Consider the following 15,631-nt stretch of genomic DNA (forward strand, 5'->3'; position numbering starts at 1 on the left):
TAATTCCCTATAGCCATGGCAACATTGTGAAGTTGTGTTGGGTTGCAAGTTGGGATTACAGGGGAAAACAGGTTCATATCCAATCCATTTCATCAGCCACCATGCAATGTAAAACGATTTTTCTTTTGATTTCTTGTAATCCCATGGTGTCATGGCAATTGGACTTGCTGTATTTGAATTTTCTGAAACATTTTGCATCACCATGATGCGTAGTTTTGTGGTTTGAACCTCGGTATCTTGTAAGAAGGACATGTAGTTCCACAGAAACTGCTGGAATTCAAAGGCAACAATCTGTGTGTTTACACTGGCAGAAGCATCTTTGAGATAGTTCAGCAAGGTCAGTGTGAATAAGATGTTTTGAGTTTGGTATCAGTGCAAATATTGCTTGAGATTGTGCTACTCCATTAGCGCATGCTGAATGCCTGCCTGGAAGCTCAGCTGCATGGTAAGCGAGGGAGTTTTGGCCTTCTTTCGTCCCTGGCAGCGGGCAAGAAGAACATTTAGGGTGGTGATTCTCAGCACCATTGAGTTCATTGTCTCAGGTCTGTCATAGGTCAGCAAGGCCCATGCCTGACATCAAGTTTGTAACTAAAGGTAGGTCTTGTAGCTCATGTTTTAAGCCCTGTACCTATGTTTTTTTTTTCCGTCAAGGACCCCTTTTTGGCTCCTGATTCACCAGAGATCTCTAACACTTAATCCACCTATGCGATATTCCCTGAGGGGTGTGTGTCAGGTATTGGGACCTAAGGGCATTACTGAGTACATGAAACTATTTCTTTGATGTGAGCTCTGACATGCATATATTGCACCGACTCTTCAGCTCTGATATTTTGGATATGTCAAGCCAAAGTACTTCATTATAACATGGTATTACAAGAAATTGGAGGCATTTTTCGCCCATGGGCATATATTTCCACGAGTGTTAATATTCATGGTAATCTCAATGTGTAGTGATGTGGGATAAGAAAGCTCTTGCAACTAGTGGGTTTATCCTATTCTTGAGGTGCTTGATCTTTTTGGTCCGGAGATTCTTGAAGTTTTGATGACACTCATGACACTTGAGGTGTTTGATCTTTTTGGTCTGGAAATTCTCGGAGTTTTGATGACACTCATTAGTGTCATGACCTCGACTGTCACCGATCCTACACCATTTGAGGGGAGGGGGGGGGGGCGGGTGGAGGAGAAAATTCATTGCCAGTGTGATTATCACTGTAGTAGTAAGGACACCAAACATAGGCTTTATATTGACTCATTGATGATTTAAGTTTCTTGTAGATAGGAACCTACAAAAACCTTGCTAAAGACTTTTGTGTGTTTGAAGTCTTAAAACAACCTGGTCTTGTTCCTTGCCCGCAAGGATTTCTTGTGAATCATATGTCGGCATGCTCACCTTAAGAGTCCGGGCGAAGAAGTGTTTGAAGACTCTTGTAAACATGCACTTTCAACTCTCTTAAACCTGCACTTTCAAGCTGGCCTGGGTGGCTGTAGAAGAGGCTGGTTAATGCATAGCCAGTGTTGGCATTTGCTTGTCCATTTAGTGAGCAAGAGTTGGCCATTATTCAGCTGTAATGAGTGAGATGTGTCGGTCCTCCCTAAACACACATTAGATTGTCCATAAATTTTGAGAGTTTGAGTTATCTAGCAATGGTTTGTGTTCTAAAAGCTTAGCTTGTAGTATATTTTTCCCAGCTGAAATTTAAAATTCCCCTATGAAATTTGTTAGTCTTGATTTTCACAGGATAAAAATCATAGATCATTTGCGACAGTTCCACTAATTTTTAGTACTAAATCTCAATTGCTTTGGAACATTGTTTTTATGTAGTCACGCTAAAAGCTTCCTCTCTCTTTCTCTCTCTCTCTCTCTCTCTCTCTCTCTCTCTCTCTCACACACACACACACACACACACACACACTTACTTTTAAAAAGTGAAAACCATGCTTTTATTAACAATGACTTGTGTATAAAATAGGAGATGGACTCAAGATAAGTCCATCTTCAAAGAACTTTAGAAGCAACGGAACACTTCGAATTGGCTAAAAGCAATGTCCTCCAACTGTAAGCAGTCACGGTGGGATTGTCGCAAACTCATCCTAAAGTAAGCATATGCCTCTAGAGGCATCTGCCCAAACATAGCATTGTTTCTCATCTTCCTTATTGTCCATAGAGCCCAATATCTAGTCCATAGAAAGATATCAAAATGAGGAGAGTTGGGCACACCAATCCGAAATATCCATAATTGCTTTCCATATCGCTTGCATGGAAAGTGTCTTGTGATATCATCGGCCAATCGTTGAAGAAACTCCAAACAATGCAATAACAGATGTGGCGCAGTTTCAGAATGAGCTCCACATTTGCAACAGGTGGCTTTAGCTATCCCTCTTTTAGCGAGCATCTCCGCAAAACAAGGAGGGCACACTAAACAATGCCTAAGAGACAATCTTTGCTTTAAAGGCAACTTACTTTTCCATATACCTTGGGGGTGTTTTTTCCATGATCTTTCACTCTTTTGCATATCACATAGAGTGTTGCCATGTGCGTGAATCCAAGGTGGTGGAAGCAAATAGTTATACATGCTAGCTGTAGTTATCTTATCCAAATGTAATCCTGAGCATTGTTGGTTTGCCCTTTCACTTTCTAGTCATGCAGCTTGTCATTTTCAACAACTGGAGACAATGGTTCATATGGGTGCAATAACCTTTTAATCTTTCTCCAAATTGGTCTCTGACGCAAACCCAAGTTATGCTCATTGCATGCGTGTAGAAAGAATCGCACATTCCATGTGTGTACATCCAAGTATGCCAAAAAGCATGCTTTACGTGGCTCTTGCATAGCTAGCGGTTTTGCAAACAAAGAGGACCAGTGTAGACTTTCGAGTCGCATAGAGTTATCGATTGCAGAATCATGTCCTACCCATTTGAGGTCTTTCAATGCATTCTTCTGATCTTGCACCATTCTTGTAGCGTATGGATAGCCCACAATGTAGCCTTGAAAATGGCCTAGCACCGCTTTCCAATGTGAATTCACCCAATATCCATAGGCCATAGTTTTTGTGCTTGTACACATAGCTGCAAGCATGATTGCCCAAGATTGCTCTTGCCGAAAAAACATTGGAATCATGGTAGCCTTTTGAGCTAAAACATGGTAGTGAATATTGAGAATATTCAAACCACCATGCATCTTTGGCGAACAATCACAATTGTATCGCAATAGTGTCAGGGCTTTTTTATTTGTTTTCGTCTTCCAGAACAATTCCAAAGCTTCACACATGAAAGCGTGCGAATCTTTCTTTCTCCAAACAAGTAGTGGCAATGAATTGAACATAAGCCATGATCACAGTGCATGATCTCACATGCAAGGGCCACGTAGATAGCTTCCAAAAAGAAAGTTTCGCTTTGTGCCTCTGTAATACCCATTGTGCCGCCTTCTCGATCGTCAAATTCCGTCCCATTGGGTATCCAAGATGCCTTACCATTTGATTTGGTTGAACTATTTGACCTCGCCATAGAAGTCGGTGCCAATCCATATAGCATAACGGAATCAACTTTGACTTCTCAAAATTTATATAAAGTCTTGCAACGTTAGCAAACAGCTCTAAGACACTCATGATGCGCGTGAGACGAGTTGGATCATTTTTAGGCATGAAGAAAGAGTCTTCTGCATAGGCTTGTGCCATAAAGTGAGTTCTATGCAGTTTTTGCTGTTAGTCATGAAGCTGTCCTGTCTACATCAATTGCGTCCAATGTTTGGAGAGAGCCTTACCCATAATACATTGGGCACTGCTATTCCTATATAACAATTAGATTACATGCTGCATTTTTGTCCCGAATCATAGAGTAGCCACCATTACATTAGCTATGCAATCCCATTGCACTGTATCAAATGCCTTTGCCACATCCACCTGTAGGATTAGCACATCTTGTTTTGTATATTTGGCATATTCCATAGCGATGTAGGCATTAGCAATATTATCCATTATTTCCCTTCTTGGCACAAAACCATATTGTGGAGGATGCAATCCATCATATAGAACACCTTTCAAGTAGTTGGCTATCATTTTGGTGGCTAGCTTATATATCACATTCATTTAGCGTTTCACACACAATTCCTTTTTAGGAGCTAATGTAACCAACCCTTCTTTCCACGATGCTAGGCAGTTCACTGCTCATCCATGCAGCATTAATCATATATAGAATTGGTTCTTCAGATCCTCCCAGAATGTCTGGAAGAATTCCAACATCAAGACGTCCCATCTAGGAGATTTCCGATGACCCATGGCTTTTAATGCATCTCCTAGTTTAGTTTCACTAAACAATGCATTAAAATGTGTGGTGTCCCCATTAGTCACTATAGAATTGGGTTATTTGGATCCTCCCAGAATGTTTGGAAGAATTCTAACGTCAAGCTGTCCCATCTAGGAGATTTCCGGTGACCCATGTCTTTTAATGCATCTTTTAGTTCAGTTTCACTAAATAATGCATTAAAAAGTATGGTGTCCCCATTAGTCAATATTAGGTTTTACACATGCCAAGAATTCACGCCTTGCATTTTGAACATCTATTGTGATTTGTGAAGGATGCTCGAAAATCCGAGCGAAATGTTTCACACGTGTTTGGCAGCTTAGCTTTTGTGCTCGTCCAATGACCAATATCTTTTTTAGTTCGAGCAATCTTTTGCCTTTGTCTATCCGCATGTAGACTTTTGAAGAAGGATTTGGAAGAGCAACCTTTGTCTATTATTTGTTTGTAGCGTGCCCTTATCTACCATTTTTGTATCTTCCTTTGCTCATCCAAAGTAATACAAGTTTTTTCCTCACACAATACCATCTGTTGGACATCTGATAATGCGTGACAATGACTAAGTTTTGTCAATGATTGTAATGTTTATTTTGCATTATCCACCCTTTGCCTTTGTTCTCCCATGTACCATCTACCATAGTTTGCAACAACGATAGTTTGCATGCGATGAGCAAAGCACTACCAAGCTACATCCAAATCTTCTATCAGTTGACCCCAAAGTGGCATAATAGCATCCTTCACCATTGCTTGAAATATGCTATGTGTAAGATAGTTGTTGGTAAACAATCAAAAGGCATTGATGGAGGTTCATGGAAAGGCATTTGAAAATACAAGCCCATTCATAAAGGTACACGATTAGATAGTTAAGTCCATAACTTGCATGTGAATGCATCATACTGCCGAGCATTTAGCATGTACTATCTATCAAGATGTGCCTAATAGTGGTTGACAACATTTTGTTTGAAAGTAACTCCAGGTACATGCACCATATTGGCCAACATATCGCTGAAGGATGAAATTCTTCCATTCTTGTCTTTTATTCACCAGCATATGAGATGCATGCGAAGTATTATCTTCATCTCTGGGGTTGAGAAGCATAAAGCCCTGCAAACTGATATACTTCTCCCTACAACATACATCGCATAACCATCCATCTCCCATGAGGATCATTGAATTCAAGCACTAGCTGCAACTCATGCCTTACAACAAGGAAAGCAACCCCTGAATAACTACTGGTTCTTGCATAAAATATATCATAACCAGCGAAGTGCCCAGTCTAGCCAAACTCATGCTAATTATGTTCTTGGATACATAACACATCAGGCTTCATTCTATTTACATAATGCCAAAAATGCATCCATTTATTTGGATCACAGAGGCCTTGAATATTGTAAGTCACACACTTTATTGGTGTCATTGACATCATGAGAAAAAGTAAAAGAAAGCTGATTCACATCCATGCTGTGGTCACACCGCCAGTATCTTGTAATACATGCCACATAACATCATTTTTATCTATAATTTGTATGTCTCCTTTTTTTATAGATCTCTGCCCAGTTTCTAGATATAACATTTGTAAAATGATGACCTCATACAGTTTGTGGCTTAGTCCAATTATGGATATTGTATGTAGATTGGCGGCTGCTTAGATCTTTTCTTTGGAGTCGCAAATCCACCTTTATCAACCTTCCATTTTACTTTGTCCTTTCTAGTAATTGTTGTTTATTATTTTCCAGAGTTCTATTATGCACCGAGGCCTTACCCTTTAACTTTTCTTGCATCTTAACCCCAACTCCTATGTTAACCACGTTGTTGATAGGTTGCACTTCTTGTTTTTCTGAGGTGGAGATACAGCTTTTGGAGGGGGTTGGTGTATTAAAGATGGACATTGCAAAGCCATGTGCCCAAATTTATGACATTGGAAACATGCTCCAGTAAACACGTCCCAATTAAGATCCTAATAATTTCTGCCAATAGCCAAAGGCCCAATTCTAGGTCTGCTCACCCCAATAGAAATGTGAGGAATAGTGGGTTTATCAATATCCCACAAAATACAAAAACGATTTCCATTTCCCGTGGGCCTAGGTGGGCATATAACTTTACCCAACGATGCTGCTATGCTTAGGAGATGAGCCTTGATTTCTTGCAGGAAGTTCACGACTTCCACCCACACTGAGCATTCATGCTTAATCACATTGTGATAGTGGAAATACATGCACCATCTATGTGCCATACATCAACAATGATATTTCCAAAAGTGTAGTACGATGTATGCTATCTGAGAGAAGAACTTCAAAAAAGCCCGAGAGGCCCAATACACCCCATCAACAAAACCCCCTTGTAGGACAGATTTCAACCACTATGCCACTTCTTGAGCCCACAGCATTTTCCCAGGGAATAAAATCACTACAGTTTTAGAATAACGTTTGAGAGGGGTGACAAATCAAAGGCATAGGGGATGCTCAAGAACCGGATGTTTCCACTGCTTTTTGTTATCCACATTAGGGGAAGGTTGAGGTCTATAGGGGCCCTTTAAGCTGCCATATTATGATTTTAATGACTTTTTGTTAAAATGTTAAGTTTCTTTGACTTTAGATACCTTCTTATTCTTCAAATGGCTAGAAGTTTGAATTTCAAAGTTTCCCGCCAAAATTGAATTTAAAATTGAGTGGGCAAAACCATATCATGTGACATATCTATGGAAAGAGCTCAGCGAGTTCTGGATCTCTAATCTCCGACAAATTTTGAGCTCATATGTAGAAGTTATGGATGTCCGAAATTTCAAAAACTTTTCCCTCACTTTTTGGGAATGAAAAGTACAAAAAGGCATCTTCTAGAGAAGCTTTTGACCACCTTTAATCACCCAACATTTTTGTATACATGGCATCACATGATTGGCCCTTTTCCTTAATAACCTTTTAATCACATGGCATCTTAAAGGGCCCCTATAGACCTCAACCTTCCCCTACTAATGCAAAATCTTCACCAAGTGCATTATAAACAAACTGCTCTTTGGGAGAAAGAGCCACTTCTGTATATTGACCGATTTGTCTGTATATAGCTACTTATTACTGTGTTCTCCTTCAATGAGAGTAAACTTGATTACTAGAATCACCCATGATTAAAATAGAGAGAATCCCACACTCGAACAAACTCTCACTCACAGTCTCTCTTGCCTCACACACACACAATCCCTCTTGTGTGCGTGCACATGTGCACACATACGAGTGTGCACACACACACACACAAGCTTTGAGGCTAGGCAAAATCAGAGCCTAGATATGAAACCTTCCAACAGAGGATGCAAAGCAACCACCTGGCAGCAAGAGAAGTCAACAGCCAACATCATGCAGGTAAGGTTCAGCTCTGCAGAAGTGGAGGTCGACGGCGATGGTAGGTACATGCAATGGCCACACACGCACACGTGCACGCATGCACACACACACACGCGCGCGCGCGTGCGCGCACACACACACACACACACACACACACACACACACAGAGTAGGTTCTCCCTCTCAAATTAAGTTATAGACACAATTAGAACCTTAAATGAATCTCTCTCTCTCTCTCTCTCTCTCTCTCTCTCTCTCTCTCTCTCTCTCTCTCTCTCTCTCTCTCTTCTATTAAATCTTTCTTGCTTCAAATCTTTCCCTCTCTTTCCTTGAGGGACAAACTTATCGGCTAACCCCTGGAAGATGATTATGGCTGAGGTCTTAAAGGAGGTGACTGGTAGTGCTGTGGTGGAAGGTTAGACCAAAAAGTAGGTGGGGTGCCTAGTGCAGTGCTTTCAAGGGTGATAAATTGCCAATTAAGTATGTCGTGCAACACAAGGATGTTGGTTCGTTGGCCATGGCTATGACAGATAAATAAGTACATCAAAACACACATAAACAACTACAGCTATGGAGGGATTTTTAATGCGAAGGTTCTATAGTTGAAGGTTGTGGCTTAATGGATAGAAGAAACACATATTTAATGCCAAACTCCATAAACTTAAGAGCATCTTTGATACAAGGAAGATATATAAGGCACCACAAAATAGGTTTAAAATTTTCTTGTTAGGCACAAATTGAGTTTTTAAACCTTGGTATTTTCTAAGTTGTCTCATTAAAAACAATCTCCCATTAGCAATGACCTTTGCAACATGCTCTGATACTAAGTGTTAGGCCCACACCTTCTCTTGAGGCCCTCCTCTTTGAAGCTGATAAGCTTCGAATTGCAAGTGAATTTGAACCTCCTCTCTCCCTCCCTCCCTCCCTCCCTCCCTCCCTCCCTCCCTCCCTCCCTCCCTCCCTCTCTCTCTCTCTCTCTCTCTCTCTCTCTCTCTCTCTCTCTCTCTCTCTCTCTCTCTCTCTCTCTCTCTCTCTCTCTCTCTCTATGCTTCCAATCAAGCTTATGTTAAGCTTAGGTTAGATAGCAATCGATGATGCAAAACTGAGACTTGGTGGCCTTAGATTTGGTGATCTTAGATCCTAATTTTAGCAGTATACATTTTTTAAGTGAACTTGATATGAATTATTCTCACCACGTGTAGAAGAGGAAGAACAAGAATTTTCTTTCATAATTTTGTCCAATTACTATTTTGAAAAATAGAGGCCACATTTTTCTTGCTCTTGTGAAGAGACGGATTTTTCAGAAGTTGAGCAAGCTCCAAGATAAAGCAATTCATCTGGACTCAACAAGTTTACTGTGCAGCAGAGGACTCGGCTCTAACTTCTCCTTAGCCTTATACACATTGAGGCAATTGTGGTGGATAGTTGCTATAATAGAAAGGATAAAAATAAAATCCATAAGGTTTTTTTTGGCTTAATGGAAATAGATATAGAATTAAAATAAATACTTTTTCAATATTTGTGACATAAATATTTATTTTGAAATCGAAGTTGTGGCCATTTAGAATCTTAAAGCTCTTTGGAACATGAACTTCTCAAACATCAGTATATACTTTTCTCCTTTCCTGTTTGGTTACACAAATGTTGAGGTAATGACCCATTTGAAGGTGGGAAGCTTGTTGGCCCAATACATATGAAAAGGGATTTTGGGCTACCAAGATTGGTAGTAGCCCAAGGGAAGGGTTGAAGTGGATCCCTATGAGGTACCTCTTTTGTCGCTAGGCAGCGTATTGAGAGGGGACCCCCTTGACTAGGCTGTTAACTAGGATAGCACGGGAGCATGTATTGGGCAAACAAAGAGGACACAAAGATAAGGACCTCTTTCGACTAGTAGCGTATTTAGAGGGGACCCTCTTGTCTAGGCTACTAACTATGCTAGCATGGGAGCATGTATTGGGCATACAAAGAGGATATAAAGAAGAGGACACAAGGATAGGAGAACACAAGGAAGGTGAACTAACATGACTCCAAGTTTTGAGAGTCTCGTTGGGTGTGCAAAATTTTAGTGTTCCTAAAGCAAGGTTAGTTTCCCATTGGCATACTAAAGTAGTGGTTCTTATCTCAAATAGTGTGTCCAAGAGTCCTTGCCACTCACTTAAACACACTTGAATGTAATAGAATAATTCACACTCACTTAAATAGACTTGAATTTAAGCATAGAAGAATACTATAAACATCACTTGAATGTAACCATAGAAGAATACTATAAAAATCGTTCTTAAATATACTAGCATAGAGGAGTGCTATAAACAAGACTTATATTCCTTCCAAGAAGCTATAGTGTTGCCTGGCACACTAAAGTGGTGGACAAGGGACACAATGTAACACTTAAACATACTTGAATGTAAGCATAGATAATGCACAAGAATAGTATAAACGTCACTTGTATTACTTTCAACAAGAAGCTATTTTACAAGCCCCTCTTTACACCCTACGCAAGTAGTGGTCACAATGAGATGGACATGTCACACACAAGATGGAATGCCATAGTGACTATAGGACTCAATGATGGAGTGAACTCAGCTCAAAACATGTATGTAGAATAGGATACCCACTTCCATTAATGTGTCTTTTAACACCATAAAGAATCGCATTGTACCCAAGGATGTCATCGGTAAGTAGTATCGCCTATATTTAGAAGATGCATCTCCAATATTTGGAAGATGGCAATTTGTGTGATAGTGTGGTGCTTGTTGGCACGTGCACCTCCCATGTATTTGTTGGTATGCTTCTTAAGAGATCCATTATTGCGGCCACCACCACTAGATGGTCTATCTAGGATGGCCCAACGCGACCTAACTAGATGGTCCATAGATGAATGGTTTAGTTGGACATTAGATTGGAACACTCCACACCCTTGGTGGGGATACAATACCAATAATAGGTTCTTGAGCTTGTTTTACTCAAGCTTTCTCCAACACAAGGTTTGGGGACTTGGGTTGGTTTCAATTGGATTTCTTCTTTAGGCTCCCCCCATGGAAGGTTTCTTTAAAACTCTCATTAGAACCACTCTTAATTATGGCAATGCCATCATTCTACTACATTTTTGCATGCTCTTTAAGCTTTCCTTTTTTTGGCCTCTCCCTTTGGCCTTTTTTCTATTTTTAGCATTACCTTAGCCTTTGGAGGAGACGTACACCTTAGGCTTCCATTATATGAAGGAGTTCATCGTGCACACTTGCTAGGTTAGTCTCATGGTTGGTGATGTTTCTACCATTGAAGAAATGGTCACTGTGTTTAAGAAATCCTTGTAAACATGCTCGAATCCATATTTGCACATTGTTTCTCCACCATAAGGAACAATGTTTAGATCCACAACATAGGAGTTACACTTTTTTATGTTGGGGGTTTGGGGGGACATTCACTAAAATAGTGTAGGCCTTTGTAATGGAAACATTAGAGTGTAGGCCTTTGTGCCATGCTATTCATATCTTTGGCTCTCTACTAAACTACCATCTCAATGAAGGTGTAGTTATAGTTTTTGGGCACTCCTTATTCGTTTAGGATACCTATATTGGTCTTGTTGCTCATAATGGTTCTACTATCCCTACCTTGCCAATGTTGGCCTAGTCAGTTTAGTAATTTTTTGCTAGCATGTCTATGTTAATGTCTTTGACTAAGGCACTTTCTTCCCACTGGGGTTTCACCTCATCTGATGAGGATGCTTTTAATAAACTCTCGTCGGTGTGCTTATGATGGATAACTTCACCTTGAGAGAACAACATTCACCACCATCCAAACAAGAAATGTTAAGATCTTGAGATGTGGTCATGGAGTGTGTTGCTCTCTTTAACCCAATTAGGAATTGGGAGATAAGTAAGATGCCTTTCTTGAGGGTTACATCTCATGTGGATATACTTTGTCTTGGTAATAATATAATTGCAACTTTTTCACTCATGTTCTTCCTCAACCAAATGACCACAATCGGCTTTGGAAAGGAAACAATAAGAAAGCTCACAAGTAAGCTCAGTGCACATGATGCAAGAGCTTATGGGTGACATCATGGCTACTTTTGTGAAGGATAAAGACTTTATAATCTTCTTTACAAAAGTATGTGTGCTTACACATGATTTTGAAGAGTGGAGGCTTTTCTTTGAAAGGAGGATCAAGGATTTTATGTGGGACTAGATGCAGAGGCAAGTTGCGGGGGAACTTCTTGTAGGTAATGCCATGGTGGATTTATGTTCCTTGTTTCACATATTTTTGTTTTAGCTTATTGTGCATTGAGTGTTTTATCTTCCTGTGCATTGAATGTGTGATTGATTACTATCTATTATTGTTTGGTATGACACTATTTGCAAATTGAATTTTGTAACTTGTTTCTAGATCAATCATCAACCCATGCCTTGACTTCTCGCCTCCTAGCCCAATGTGTAGTATTAAGTGGCCCATCAAGAGCTTAGGCTTTCCACCACTCTAGTACATGTCTTATTTATTGCCTCTATTAACATCTAAGGTCTAACCCCTACACAGTTCCTTAATTAATGGGTCTAAAACCCATACCTTGGACACTTCCATGTTGGTGAGAGTTCTCTGGGTTGCCTAGATTCATAGGTCCTTGTGGTGATCCTATCACTACTGAATATGCAACAATAAGAATTTAGGGAATATTAAAGTGATCGGTAGCGGGATTAGCCATTTTCTGGGTATGCAAGCTTGGGAATGTGTAGTGTCACATACCATGTAGAGATAATTTGAACAAGCAAAACTTCCCCACCCACCAACAACAACTTCTTCAAAATTTGCAAGCTACCCATATTGCAAATTTTAACACAATGAAAAAGGAAGGGCCATATGCAAAAAGGGGGCCCATTGTTAAAATTACAGCAATGTGATGAGCTATGGTGGATCAAATGCTAGAATCAACATCATTAACAAAGTGATTAGATGATAATTAAGATGTGATTAGTGAGTAATTAACTAATAGCTTAATGTAGGCATGGATAATCAAAAACCAGCAAGTTCTCATTAGGCCAATGCCTCAATTTATAGAGTTTACATCCAAGCATCTAATCCCACTGATTTCTCCTTGATTCACTCCACCTCTTTTGCTTGATTCTCTCCACCTCTCCCAGAATATCTCCACACCTCCTAAATCTTCTCATGCTACCCTTTATTCTCTCCCAGTAGATTCTTCTCACCTTTTCACATATTTGGTGCTTTAATTGACGTGAAAAAATAATATTTTTAAAAGAAATTGGTGCTTTATTTGATGTGTAATAAATATTTGATTTACATTTTTGTTAGTGTTTCAAAAAAATTAGGCTTGAATTTTTTGAAACACTTGAACGTGTGACTAGTTGTTGGAAATTTTTATGTTCTTTTAAATTAACACTACCAGTATTACCGAGTGACATTCAATTGGGTGCACCTAACATTTAATTACTTATATACAAGGTAGAGAGAGAGAGAGAGAGAGAGAGAGAGAGAGAGAGAGAGAGAGAGAGAGAGAGAGAGAGAGAGAGAGAATGAAATGAAATGATATATTAACACCTCTGAGAGGCGATAGTGGCCTATGAGACTAAAACTAGTTGGTGTCTCATCAAAGAGAATAACTAAATGATTGGTTGGTGTCTCATCAAAGATATAGATATATATATATATATATATATATATATATATATATATATATATATAGAGAGAGAGAGAGAGAGAGAGAGAGAGAATAATTGGTTGTTGAAAAGGTTTTGCTTCACATCTATTAGTTTCTCATGGGAATTTCTATGGTTTTCTCTCTCTTCCTCAGTGTGCATGCCTAAGCTATGCTATGGATTATTTAAGAGATTTGTTTCTCATCTAGTGAAGAAGATCGTGCTCATGGAAACTAGTGATGAGGAAGCCCTAAATAAACATACAGAAAAGGTTATTAAGAGGAATTGTGGGTGACTACTACAAACATTTGAAAAAGGTTGTTAATGGGTGACTACTATAAACATGTATGTGGATGACTATTATAAACATGCATGGGCAAGGACGTCACATGTGGGTAATATTGTGCCACATACCACAACTGAGCCATACGGTGACCCTTAAGTCATGGTTGCATAGGTAAGCTTGAAATTGCCTTTGACTTGGTATTAGAGCAAACTCTAGGTGTTGGTGACTTGAGTAGTATCAACTTGGAGGACCTTATATCTATTCATTACTTGGAAGAAGATGAAGAGTTGGCATACTCTTGGATCTAAAATCATCATCTTCTTAAAATACAAAATATTTACAAGCTTGTATCACTCATCATTGGATACAATCCATCCATTGAAATTGTGTTGTTTTTTTTTTTGTGGCAATTCTTACATTTGAACCTACCTAGTGTGAAGGAAATACATATCTTCTTCAATTCAGAAGACTTTTTTTTTGGGTCTATTTCACTTGTTGCTGCAATCCATTCATTGGAAGTGTGTTTCTTGGTCAATTCTTGCATGTGTAAAGCTGCTTAGTGAAGGCAATATCTTCTTCAATTTGGAAGCCTTTTCTTTTGCTATTTTACTTACTAGTGCACATTCTATACATTGAGTTGTGTCCCAATAAGAGGACAACTTTCAACAAGCACGACATTATTTATGATTCTAATACATTGTTATCTTCTATTCATCTTATTTACTATTTCTTGAGATTACTAGTGCACCTAACATGTTTTCAGAGCCAAGTATGACTCTTAAGAACACTAACAATGCAATTTGAAAAATCAAGATGTGAAAGATTTTCAAAGGAAAAGAGAAAATGCATAATATAAATTAGCAAGAGCAAGAAAAGTATGACTCTAGGGTGCTCGGTGGCACTGCTCCATTTTGGAGCTCGGTTGGCGACTCCATCGCTGCACGGGCCGACAGTCTTCCACTCTTTAGCATCAGTGTTGGCTGCGGGCAGATCTTGGTGCTCTGCTACCTGAGGGCCAGCTTCCCTCCCAACCCCCTGAAGAGGATCTAAGCTGGGACCGAGGGGGGCCATTGGGGGCTCCCACTGGTGGGGGGGTGATCTCTTGGAATGTCGACGACGAGGGTAAGCTCTAGCGAGGTCTCCAATGCGCTGGTCCTTGCAAACAATTGGGCTATGCACCCCCTCGAGATATCCAACTCAGCCTCTAACTCCGCATCCATGGGTCGAATATCATCTCCATAGGCATCCTCATTATCAAGAAGATCGTCCTCGGAGTAATTCTCGTTAGTGTCATCAGCCTGCTAGGACTGCTCGCCACTAACTCCATGGTGTCTTTGTCGCTATGGACGGACCTATGGGGTCACCTACGGATAGGGAAACATCAAGAGCTACGTTAATGAGAACATCCCCGGTCCCTTTGCGAGCTCGAAGCCATCTTGGCTTGGCAAGCAGTCCATTGTTGTTGAATATGGAAAAGTTCGGCCCCTAATCCGTCTCTAATGGTGGCGAAGTACACTCGCTAGCCATAATCTTGTAGATAAATAACAAAATAAATAAATAACAAAGGATAAATTGGAACTAACTACCCGAGTCCCATAGAATGTGCAGGCCAATGTTGATGCCGGCAGACACCGCGGCGACGACGAATTCGATCTCCGGCACATCTAGGTGTTGCACTCTACCAAGATGAATTGGACCTCCTCATTTTAGTGTGTAGTGTGCTCACCAACCACAATGTGTTGGGCGTTCAAACACCTTTTGGGCATTTGCCAATTCTGTAAGTATTAAAAGCATTCACTGCATATTCTTAGGCAGACGCCTTTGTGCTGTAGTTAAATCGGCTACTCTGAGTGGCCGATTATCCTTGTTGATGTGCCCGTTGGAGAGAGAGAGAGAGAGAGAGAGAGAGAGTGGCGGGCTACTCGGTAGCCACGGCTGTCCAATTTCACTTGCGCAGCTGGGTGGTCGATTTTCCCTTTGCTGCTGCGCCCGTTGGAGAGAGAGAGAGAGAGCTCCCCAGAATTCCCTTCTTGCACGTCGGCAGGCTGCTGGGCCGGCCACGGC

This window comes from Cibotium barometz, chromosome 46 (genome assembly GCF_041138505.1).
Source record: "Cibotium barometz isolate CiBa-2024 chromosome 46, ASM4113850v1, whole genome shotgun sequence".
Lineage (NCBI taxonomy): Eukaryota > Viridiplantae > Streptophyta > Polypodiopsida > Cyatheales > Cibotiaceae > Cibotium > Cibotium barometz.